Source organism: Macrotis lagotis, chromosome 2 (assembly GCF_037893015.1).
Source record: "Macrotis lagotis isolate mMagLag1 chromosome 2, bilby.v1.9.chrom.fasta, whole genome shotgun sequence".
In the NCBI taxonomy this organism is placed as follows: domain Eukaryota; kingdom Metazoa; phylum Chordata; class Mammalia; order Peramelemorphia; family Peramelidae; genus Macrotis; species Macrotis lagotis.
Window position 1 is genome coordinate 67,291,175 of NC_133659.1, and position 12,820 is coordinate 67,303,994.

General features: G+C 35.4%; 1 protein-coding gene across 2 annotated transcripts in view; it reads left to right on the forward strand.

Moving 5' to 3' along the window:
- The first annotated feature begins 3,441 nt into the window (after positions 1-3,441).
- RABGAP1L (RAB GTPase activating protein 1 like) overlaps positions 3,442-12,820 on the forward strand; it is a 716,515-nt gene continuing 707,136 nt past the window's right edge. The window contains exon 1 of one of the 2 annotated variants that reach the window (XM_074222075.1): positions 3,442-3,544. The gene's annotated coding sequence lies outside the window, so the exon portion shown is untranslated. Of the gene's footprint in view, positions 3,545-3,811; positions 3,937-12,820 lie in introns of those variants that run through there. The other variant, XM_074222079.1, reaches the window with a different exon arrangement.

A 12,820-nucleotide genomic window follows, 5' to 3' on the forward strand; every position in this document is an offset into this window, starting at 1 on the left:
GAAATTGTGGTTTGGACATCATGGGATAGAACCAAAATGGAAACCAACACTTTCTTTTTTGTATCACATCTACTACACTAATGCCCTAGACTTGAAGCCAGCACTTTTGAGAGCATTCATTTTCTGTAGTAGTCTATAAGGTATTGTCCTTTTTGTTTGCTTGTTATTGTACTGTTTAAGAGCAGGATTTTAATGTTACAAACCAAATCTTCATTTTGTGGGAGGGATGCACATTTTAAAATAAGTCAATATTTCTTTCTTCTAAAAGGGTTTGGGAAAGCACAAATAGGAAAAAGTGTTGTAATGTAATTCTGGTTCCTAATAGAAATAAGAAAAAGGAAGCTGTTACTCAGAGACTTCTCATTCTAGCAGACTGTGGTCACTCTATTGAAAATAATGCTATTGAATAGGGGATTGGTTCAAAAATTAGTCAGTTCATTTTGACCTGATTGATTTTTACTGTGGTGTTGTGCCAGTCATTTCTTTGTCCATGGAATATGGAGCAGTGTGCAATGGAATCAAAGACCCTGGTTCTGTCACTTGCTACCTGTATGACCTTAGGAAAAGTGCTAAATTTCTCTAGGCCACAGTTTTTCTGTTTTGTAAAAAGAGGGGGATTGGACCTGACTTCTGAAGTTATTTCTAGCTCTAAATCTATGATCTTATAATTCCATGAAAAGTCCAGACTGTATTGCGTGATGGCGATGGTTCAACTAGCTTGGGATTTTGGGATGTACTGATTACTCTGACTCACAATAGGGAAGATCCACCCAGGTATTCTATGCCTTTTTTAGGTTCAGGGAGAGAGATTACATCTATCTGATCCAGAGGCAGAGTCAAGATGGGGGAGATTAGCCAGGAAGTGGCATGAGCTCTTTTCACCTTCCCTCAGAAATAAAGTTAATCAAACCATCTATCTAATCCAGCTAGCTGGCACAGTGGATAGACCCAAAGTCAAATTGACCTGAATTCAAGTATAGCCTCAAATACTTACCAGTCAGTGATCTTGGACAAGTGTGGTCTTGGTCAAGTCATTTAGCTTCTGTCTATCTCAGTTTTCTCATCTGTGAAATGAAAATCGTAACACCTACTTCCCAGGTTGCGATAAAGATCAAATCAGAGAATATTTTTAAAGTGTCTTCTTTCTTTTTGTTTGTTTCTTCTTTTCTTCCCTTCTTCCAAAACTATCTGGAATGGGTGCTTAATCTATAGTAGCTATTTCTTTTTCTTTCTCTTCTTCAATATTTTTTCTATTTTGGTGCCTCTATCATCACAATGATAAATTATACAAATCATCAATGATAAAAATCTCTCTGAGTCTAAGGATTCATGACATATGTAGTTTATTCTAGTCTCACTCTGAGGTTAAAGGCTGATAGGATTATGGTGGCTCTTCAAAGTCTTTTTACTCTAACAACAAGTAAAAGAATTAGAAATTCAAACCCAGAAATCTATGCAGTATAGACATAGGGGTTTAATTAAAAAAACATGACCTAAGTTCAAGATTCATGGTCCAAAGTGAGGGAGATCTATTTAGAGCTGCATCAGCAGAATGTCATTAGAGGGGGCATCTAGATGGTGCAGTGGGGAGTGGCTAGGTGGCATAGTGGATAGAATGCCTGCCCTGGAGTCAGGAGTACCTGAGTTCAAATCCAGCCTCAGACACTTAATAATTACCTAGCTGTGTGGCCTTGGGCAAAAGCCACTTAAGCCCATTGCCTTGCAAAAAAACCTGAAAAAACAAAAACAAAAAAAGTCTTAAGCCACCATTATTAGGGGTTTTTTTTAAGTTATTTTTTTTTTTTGCAAGGCAAATGGGGTTAAGTGGCTTGCCCAAAGCCACACAGCTAGGTAATTATTAAGTGTCTGAGACCGGATTTAAACCCAGGCACTCCTAACTCCAAGGCCAGTGCTTTATCCACTACGCCATCTAGCCACCCCTTAAGGCACCTTTATTAATAGCAATGACATGCTGGCCATGCCTCTCTAATAAGTACTCCCCTGAAGGCAATGAAACTGTGGTCTCTATTACTATCACTTCTCCCAGAATGCAGTCCTGGACTTTCAAGTCATGGCTTGGTAGCATGGCAATTGTGGAAGATATAACCCAGTTCTGAGATATGCCAATTATATGCAGGTTTCCATGTTTTTGCTTTTGTTATTTTTAACCTAGGGTCAATAGCTCTCTGAAGTATAATTTGGGTAGTCTAATCACCTCTGTAAGTCTGAGATTTTTTTAGGCTTCATATTTCTTTTGTCTTCTCCTTATTGAGGGATTAGGACTCCATCAGCATTTATTATTGTGGGTCAAGTACTTTCCTAAGTGCTAGGATTCAGTGAATAAAAAAAGAACTGAAGGAAAACAGCAACAAAAATAATATTCATTTATTAATAATTTAACTTTTACTCACTACTTTAATCTTTGCAAAGGTTTTTGCTCACTAAAATTTGTGGCTTCTCCCCTATCCCTCCCTTTTAAATTCCATGTGTATTTCTTATTTAATTGAAAAGAGAGTATCAGGTAGGTCTGGCATCTCATTAAATTATTATGAGGAGGGTAGTACAAGCATTATCATCACACAACTAGTAAGACAATATTTGAATCAAGAACTTTGACTCCAAGTCCAACTCACTATTCCATTGGATGGGCTACAAAGTTTATTATTTATATGACTAGTGAAGGATTTGTGTCTCAGTTTGATGGTTTCCTGAAGGGTTTGTCTATAGAATTTGGGCGATTAATTAGATTTTATTTCTAATCCATAAGAATTCCCTGTAGGTATGATGGCTTTGAAAAAAAGACTTTGAAGAACCACCATAATCCTAATTGGCTTTCCATTTTTATAAAATTTTGACTACTGTGTGTGTGTGTGTGTGTGTGTGTGTGTGTGTGTGTGTGTGTGTGTGTGTATGCACTGCAAGCCTTGGAAGCTCCCTATTTCTTAAATAGTTAACTAAAGTTGTCACTGAAGACCAGGATATAAGCACTGGGAATTTCATTCCAGTCTCTTCCCCTCCATTTTATTCTATTCCCCAAATATTTATTAAGAACTTACTATGTACAAAATCCAGGATGGAAAGCATACATGGAATAAAAAGATATGTTTCATACCTATCAAGATCCTATTGGAGTCTGATTATCGTATCTAATCTGTTCATCTTATGGGAGATGATGTGCTATAGAGAAGTAAACTTTTGCCTGAAAGTCAGTGACTAATGTAGGCTAAAATTCAAAAACAAACTGAAGATATAACTTGGAGGTTATAGAAAAAAATTGGATCAAAACTTAATTTGAGGTACAAGCAAATTGCTTTAGTGGTTAATAGGAAGTGTTGCACAGAGGAGGAAATGAATCAGCTTGGCCAGGATGTGTCATCTATGACTATCATGCCAACATCATAACCCTAAGATAGGGCCAGGTCCAACATAAAGCAAGGTCATTGCTACCTAGGGGGAAAGGGGAACCATCAGTGAGTACAACTCTGCCAGTTTCCCAATGGAGTCCTTGGTTCAGATACATCTCTTCTAGAATTGGACAAACTTGGTATGTCATTCTATATTCATGGCCACTGAAACTCTCAGGCAATGGCATCTATGATTTTATTTAATTTTTAAACACTTTTATTTAAAGTTCTGAGTTCCAAATTCTACAACTTGCTTTTTCTACTTCCCCTCCCTAAGACAGTAAGCAATCAGATATAGGTTATACATGTGCAATTATGTAAAACATTTCCATATTAATCATTTTGTATAAAAAGCCTTGAATCAAAGAAAAAATTGAAAGAAGGAAAGTGAAACTATCAGATTTCCGTCTCTACTCAGTCAATATCAATTCTTTCTCTAGAAAGTTCTTTGAGATTGTCTTGGATCATTATATTGCTGAAAGAATAGCTAAGATATTTGTAGTTCTTCATCGGACAATATTGCTGTTACTGTGTAAGCATTCTCCTGGTTCTATTTGCTTCACTGCATGCATGATTTTTAAACAGATTCATGAGGCTAGTAAATCAGACTGTCACTGTGTAGATGACTTCCATTGGAAGTCTCTCCTGAAGGATGATGGAGATACCAAAAAAAAGGTTATAGGAGCTCAAGAGGGACTGACCTTGATTTTTAAACATATTCACGAGGCTAGTAATTAGGCTGTCACTGTAAAGGTGTCCATTGGAAGTCTCTCCTGGAGGATGATGAAGGAGCAGGAGAAAGTTATAGGAGTTCATGAGGGACTGATCTTCTCTTATATGTAGCAGTTGTTCTGATTTGTAGAGCAGAAAACTGGACCTGGCTCTATGTCTTGCCCTGCCAGTGGTGGATTAAATCCAGTGGTCAAGACTGAATAGCTGTAAAATATTTGGTTATGGAAGCAGATGCTAAGTTAGCTGACCATTAAGTATCTAAATGCTTCTTTCTTCAATGTTGTATCTACTTTGCTTGTTGCAGTGATCTAGGAAGTAGGATCTTGTAAAGTTAAGTCTTCTAAAAAACAGTATTCAGATTTCATGTTAATTGAACTGGTAAAAAGTCTAAAGGAATTTCATACTTTTATGATAGAAATGGATGGCAACAGAAAGCCAAGATCTCTCAAGGTGATGTCTGGAGCCATTTATTGTTGCCCCCTTTGAGTGAGATTCGGACCTTCTTTCCTTTTGAATGGTACCCACCCTCCCCAAACCTGCCAATTTAGTAGGAAGAATTAGGTAGAATTTAGGTTATTGGCCTTGGGGACATCTAGCAGAGCCTAATTTAGATTTGAACTGTCATATGCTGCAAGCCCATGTCACAACTGCAAAAGTCTGTTGGCATTGTCTCTTTTTTCAAGGGATCCTGTTGGCACCTTTGCACTTTAAGGGAGTTAGCTTGCTTCTCTTTCTGAAATGAACAAATACTTTGTAATATTTTTGTTACTGCCGGTCTTTGTTGTTACAACTTTACTATGTTTGCAAGTTATCATGAACTGCTTCAAAAAGATAGTAGCAAATAGCAGAGATTTTCATGCCAGTAGATCAAAAGTTGCTTCAGATTTCCTCCTTTAATTGTATATTTTTTCATGAAACAAAATAATATCTATAATATGAGATATCCCAAAAGTCTGAATAGTTTTAAATTTTCATAGTGAGATTATTTGTCTGTTTTCTTTTATAACATGAGTAATATGAGAATATTTTGCAAGACTACATATATATATAAAATCTATATTGACCTGTTTGCCTTTTCAGTGGGGGAAAGGTAAGGATGTAGGAAGGGAGAGAATATAGAACTCAAAATTTTAAAAATTAACATTAAAAATTATTTTTACATGTAATTGGGGAAAAAATGTAATAATAGACAATTTTTTTTAAGTTCCAGAATCTCAAATTTGGGGTTTTTAAGAGTTTAGAAACCTAGTCTCCTGTATAATACTTGGCTAAGGACTGCCTTTCTAAGAATCTCAAGTTTGAGATAGAATATACAACCTTCTAGAGAGAGAAGGGGAAGTTTCTGGACAATGCCTACCTTTTTTTTGGGGAAAAAATCATATACATACCTGGGGAGGAGGTATATTTACAAGGGCTAATGCTACAACATAGAGGAACAAGAAATATAGTGTATACCATCCTCTACTGCTGTGAACTATTTGAATGAGGCAGGTCTGGTTGAATGCCTAGTTAGTAATCCCAAATGCATTTATTTACCTTCCACAGTAGTTCAAGCCCTCATGGTAATAATATATGGGTAGAAACCTCGATGGCTTCCTAGAATCAAATGAGATCCGCAAGAATGTTGGGATATTTTCTGAATTGTCAGTCAAATTTTGTTTCTATTCTAAGGCAGTTCTAAATCCTGGGGTAGGTCCATAGGCTAAATACTTAATCTAGACCTCTGGGGTAAAATCAGAGTTCATCAGAATGTCAGGGTTATTGTCTTATACAGGATCCTGTGGAAAAGGTGGGATCCATTGGAGGAGGGTAATTATATTGATTTTTTATGTACTACTATCTGCCCTTTATTTGTCTTCTGCATTTTCCAAGAGATGAAATGCAAACTGTCCTGTACTCAACATATACTATAACTTTGCATATTTATCTAGAAACTGGGTACTGTTTTCCCTGCCTCTGTAGAGACCTAGCTATGAGCTTTAAAAGTTATACTTAAGTTATATTCTGAGATTTTCTCAGAGTCAAACCCTGAACAGAACAGCACAAATCAAAGAATTGTGATTTTGAGAAGAAGGGAGCTGCTCCCAAAATTGAAGTGAGTTTTTGTAAACTTGAGGCTTTGGGTTTTGGGCAGTGGTTACAACTTATTTATTTTTGCTTTTTCTTTAGCACCTGCAGCTAGGTGGTGAAAGTGGAGAGAGCACTGGCCTTGGAGTCAGGAGGATGACACTAGCTGTGTGACCTTGGGCAAGTCACTTAACCCTGATTGCCTCACATCCAGGTCCATCTCTAGTGATCCTGATTCATATCTGGTCACTGGACCCAGTTGGATCTGAAGGATAAAGTGAGGCTGGTGACTTAGCATAGCACTTCCTCACACAAATCCAGTTCATGTGCTTGTCATGATATCACCTCCTTGATGTCATGGTCTTCTTCGAAAATGAAGGACAAACATTATCATGTACATTATTATGTTTGTTGAATTGAAATAAAATTCACATGGTAGGTATTCAACAAATATTTCTTGAATTTCACTCATATAGTCTGCACTTCTCAATGTGATAAATCAAAACATTTCATCCTAGCTAACAAATCAGTCCTATGACAAATATTTAAGTGTCTACCATGTGTGAGGCATCTCACAGTTGGCATTTTCATGAGCGAAAAGACCCATAACAAATTCTATAGGAAGTTTGCCCAAATTTACTCAGAGAATCAGTGACAAATGATTTATCTCTTGTCCTGACTGCAAAGACCATCTTTTTGTGGTTAACACTCACTCTCCGAATATGTGTAAGATATGCAATCTGTTTGGCTTATCATACTTAAGATAACATGCAATGAAGTTTGCCTTTAGTCAAAGTGTTGATAGATGGAAGGCAAGAACTGATACTTAAAAACTGTATTCACTTAGTACTAAGGGGCTTAATAATAGAAAGGAATTCTATGTAGATTTGGGCAGCAAAGGCTGAGGGAATGGGAGGTCAATCCAATTTTAAGAGTGAGGCTCAAGATTTTCTTTCCTCTTGGATGGTACAAAGTAGGAAAGCTGTTAAGACTTAGCATCTTGTATGCCGGCCGCGTTCCCAGTATCTTAATAAGTTGCATGACTGCCTCTTCATTAGCAGCTTACAATCTGTAAATCACTGCTCCAGAGAGTCCTTACCAGACTATCTAGACACTGTTTTAAGGGGTCAGAGCCTCAGAGACAAAGGGGCCTCTTCACACTGGGTATTTGGATGCTTTTTAAGTCATTGAGCTGGAAGTAATTCACAAAGTAAGAATAGTGTACTTGTCAATCAAAGTCCCTTTCACCAAATTCTACCCTCACACCCCTGCCCCTGTCCCTGCCTCTGCCCCACCATGTTCTCTCATTACAAGCTAAGAACTATACTAATAGAAATTTTGTTTCTTAGGTCAATATTATAAGATAAGGTTTCTATTTCAGATGTTCATTGTAAGGATTTCTGATGTGGAATTTAATATTTAAGTTCTAATTAATAAAAAATCAAATCAGAAGAGGATTCTAAAATCTAGGGCAGCAAAATGGTAAATACACAGATTCCTGAAAGGGGAATGAAATGATGGAAGGAGTAAATGCAAACAAATTACATCACCAAATTATCATTTTTTTTAAAAAAAGAAAGCTCCACATTAGCACACATGGGACAGCCCATATGATGTAATTGATTCAAATGGAACCATCCTCCCATTTTCCGAATTTTAATTTTATTTTCAAGAGATAACCTTTGTTTTTTTAAAATAAAATGAAAGGCAGCAACAATAATATGGAATACAGTCTGCATTTCCACAGCTGTAGTTATTAGAAAGTATATTTAAATAGCAACAGTAATCTCTTGCATGCATTTATCATTTTATATGCCTTTAAAGGTCTTTCACATACATTATCCCATTTGATCTCCATAACCACTTTGAGATAGAGCAGGTATTCTGAGCCACATTTTCTAGGTGAGAAAACAAACAATACCATAAAAGGACTTATTCAGAGCTATAAAACTATTAACGAAGGTGCCTTGGTCCAGTGCCTTTTACCTTTAATCTTCTAGCATCAAAATTTTCATTTATTTAGTTAGATTAATAAATAAATATCTATGTTCTAAGTTCTATAAATTCAGTTAATCAAGGTAAAGAAATCTTAAGGTGAGTAGCTCAGAGAAGTGCAAGACTAGTAAGAGACTCAAAAATGAAATAAGAAAGAATCCTGACTTTCAGACTTCTCTCCTATTGACCATGATAAAAGTATTGGCAAAGGCTTAAAAAATGGTACACAATGCACTACTCATTTTGGGTCTTCTTATAGGTTTGCCCCCAGATTAAAAAAGGAAAAAACCCCAAAAAACAAAAAACTCCATTAAAATCAATTTGCCCTTGGCAAATGCATCAACTTCTCTATATTATTTTTCTTCTTTAGAAACTAAAAAAGGATGATTTTTCCTTAGACTAAGTGAAGCTTAAAAAAATGGAATTTATTAAACAACAAAAGTGGAAAAGATTTAATTGTGGAAACATTGTATACTATAGGTAGATTTTTAACCTTAAGGAAAATTTATTGAATTTATGGTTGGTTCATAAGAAAATGCTTTACGAACACTACCTGAATGGCTCTACCAGACAGACTATTGAGCCAGTCCAAAATATCTATAGTTTTGGTATTTACCATACATTTGTATCATGATACACGATCCCTGGAAATGAGTGTGAGGCTTAGACACTATTGTCTCTAGTCAAAACTAATGAGCTAATCAATCTGAAAATCAATTTGTATATATTGAGTTCCTATTATGTGCTCAGTCACTGAACTAGGCACTGGGGATAGAGAGACAAAAAATAAGACACTTACTATCCCCATTCTAATAGGAATGATAACATGTGCATATATAGGTACTGTCAATCCTCAACTTTTATGTCAGTAAGGTTCCTAGAAAATGGCACAAAAATTAATGTTTATGTTAATACATTGAACTATGAGAAATAGGGGTTTATGTTCCCATGACTACTAAAAACTGTAATATTTTTCTAGAGATTGCAGAAAATACATATTTCTGCATATAATTCCTTATAACAAATATTAACTCTGATAATATACCTATTACCTAACATAATGTTAGGCTGTGTTACTTGGTAATGTAGTGAACTGCAGAGGTGATGAAATCTCATGGCTGAAAGCTCATTTCTGGAGGGATCAAAATCATTTGTGAAACCACTGGTTAACTTCTTCAATCTTGAATTCTTTATCTACATAAAATAACTAGGGCATTACAGTTTTCCCCCCACTGTCCCTAGTTATTGGAAATTAATTTTCTCTTGTCCAAGGAAATTTCATTATTAGATTTTTATTAATTTTTTAAATATGGACATTTTAGAAATTCATGCAGTTTATATGAATCCTTGGTGAGTTGTCTATATCTTCTTCGTAAATAATTCCACATATTGTATTTCCCATTAGACTATGAGCTCCTGAAGAGAACATTTAAAAAAAAAGCAACAATTCTACAATGGTTAGAATACCATGCTAACTCAAATAGAGCTGCAGTCATTAAAGATGATATCTAAAATATATTGAATCATCTTAGCATATTATAAAGATAAAGTCTGTGTTACTGGTAATAACTTTATCTCAGCAATATTTGGGGGTAGAGGTCTTAGCTTAGCACTGTACTTGATAGAGAAGGCATTTCATAAATTCTTGTTGAGTTAATGATGTAAATGGCTTTCTGAAGATGACAGAGGAATATAATTAAATTTTTCAGGTCAGTGTGAATAGTTTTCTTTAGATAATTATTCTTCCATATTCTTGCTAATATTTCTTTTTTTGGTATTACTTGTCATTAGGCATGAGAAATTTCTTTTCACATGTTAATCTTTAGCAATGAGAGATGGAAGCTGCTTTTTCACATTATTTTAATTCTTGAATGTGTCCCAGAATATATTTTCAACAAGTATGATCCTGTGTCTAGAAGAGTACATTGATGTCCTCCTGCCAACCTGATTATTTTTATCACTGTACCTCCCTTCAAATTAACCCACACCCACTTCTAATGCTGAGTGTTAATAACTATTAATACCAGTTGTGATCAAAAGAGGTAGAAAAATCCAATCAACAGTGCTGAGTACTGTGCTAAAAGATTCACTTCAATTCCTATATCTTGGTTCTCCTTTAAATTCTGGAATCAATTTGGTTGATACTGGGCATTCCCCTGAATCACAATTTCCTTAATTCTCTACCCAATTCTTCATCCCTTTTCTACCTCGGGATCTGCTACAAGTCATCATCTCTACTTTAATGGACTTTTTTTATTCCAAGTTCATTAATATAATATAGATCCTCTGAGAATCTTTCTCCAACATTCAATGCTTTCCTGTTCTAAATTTTAATCCTTTAATTCTCTAAAATAGAAAATAGCCATTACTCCCTAATACATAATTCCCTCAACCCACTAAATCTATTTATCTTCTTGAATTATAGAACTTTAGAGCCAAAGGAATGACTAACCTCATGTCTTTCTTTTTACATATAAGGAAACTGAGACCCAGAAAGGTTATCTGATTTGTCTAAGGTACCATCTTGGTTTTTTTGTTTGTTTGTTTTTGGGGTTTTTTTTTGTTTTTTGCAAGGCAAATGGGGTTAAGTGGCTTGCCTAAGGCCACACAGCTAGGTAATTATTAAGTGTCTGAGACCAGATTTGAACCCAGGTACTCCTGACTCCAAGGCCGGTGCTTTATCCACTACGCCACCTAGCCGCCCCACTACGACACCTGGCCGCCCCTACTACGCCACCTAGCTGCCCTGGTACCATCTTGTTAATAGAAGAACTGGGAGCAGAATCCAAATATCCTAGTTCCTAGTTTATTGTTCTTTCTATTACATCATGATTTTCACCTATAAATATTCATCAAATCTAAGACTGCTCATAGTTGAAGATCTGCCATCAGTCTTAGTTATCTGAAACTATAAGCTTTTAAAAAGGAGAGAATACTGTAAACCAATTTTTTTAGTTTGAGAATCATTTAAAATTAAAAAAAAATAAAAACTGTCTCCCCATACAAATTGTAACTGTCTTAATAGAATAGATCGAAATGCAATTATAGTGGTGTCGAGACCTATTATTCATTTGATGTAAAAATTGCTTCCACCATTGTCAATCTATCAGTTCATCTGTAGTTTATAAATCTCAGAGAGTTGCCTGGAATACTCAGGAATTAGTTGAACAAATTGCCCATACAGTGGGCATATGGCAAGTGTCAGAGGCAAGTGGTTAGTAAAGAGCGTGGCACATTTTAGTCACTTAATACATGTATATTGATGTTCTAACTTGAATCCAGATCTTCCTGATTCCAAGGCTGACCCACTATACCACACTGCCTACAATGATGAAAAGTTATGTGAATTCAATCCCTTTCTAAAATGATTTAATAGTTTATTAATCACAACAGGTTTTTCATGTGTTTGAAAAATAGCAATATATAAATATGTGAAGAATATAAATTTATCCAATCTGTGGAACATGCAATTGCTAATTTATTATACTGAATCATGCATATTCTATTGGATATTAGAGAAGCCATTTATTAAGCAAGTACTATTATATTGTACAAGCCAAAAAAGAAAAATAATCCCTGCCTTCAAGAAGTTTACATTCTTATGGAGGAAGTTATCACAAAAGAAGGAATTAGAAGGGAAAGATGGAAAAACAAAATAATTAGACCAAAGAGTCTAAATAATGATCAAAATGACAAATGCTTGAAGAACATATGTACTCATAGACTTCATGTAATATTATACTCCAGGATCTAGGGACCATAGATCAAAAACCACCATTCTCTAAAAATCTAAACAGATTTAGTGATTCAGTGGATAGGTGCTAAACAAATAAATTCTTTTGATCTTGAATTTTCCTCATGTAAGAAATGAAAAAATAACTACACTGATGCTTTAGCAATTCTGTGCTTATGAGGGAATTAAACTATAACAAACAATACTTATCATGGGTACAACTTTCAGATTATCATTGCTGATCTAAAGTTAGCTAGGATAACCAAAGCAGGGGAGGCAAATAAATAGAAACATCCCTTAAGAGGAAGTGGCATGTTTACAGAAAACAGCCCAGTTACTGAAATAGCTATGGTGGTGTACAAGACAGAAAGATGTCAAGGGGCATACCTCAACTATTTGCATGCTTGCTTTTGTGCTCTGTGGTTTTTTGCTCCTTTATTTCAACACCTTTCATAGTCAACTTAATACATTTTCAGTGGTCTAACAAGAATCAATTCTAAGCAAAGTTATGAAATAGAAATGCTTATCTTTTTTTCAAAAGGTCTTTGGGGGCCCCTTCTTCCTTTTCTTCCTGCCTTCATATTTGTATTTTTTAACTCTGCAGGAAATTGATGTTTTTCTGCTGATCTCTTTGATTGATACTACTTTATGGTGGAGACTTGTGCCCTGGATCAAGAGTTGGCAATTATTTATAATTATTTGAAGGCAACAAGCAACATGATTTTGGATGGTGAGGCCAGGACTTGGCAAAATTGTGATGTGACTAGTTAGGTTGGAAGCCTTTCTTCCCTCTTGAAAAAAAATCTAACCTCTCCCTTTTACATATTTGGTACATATCTTATTTGTACATAGTTTGTACATATGTTGTCTCTACGTTGAAAGCAGGGAC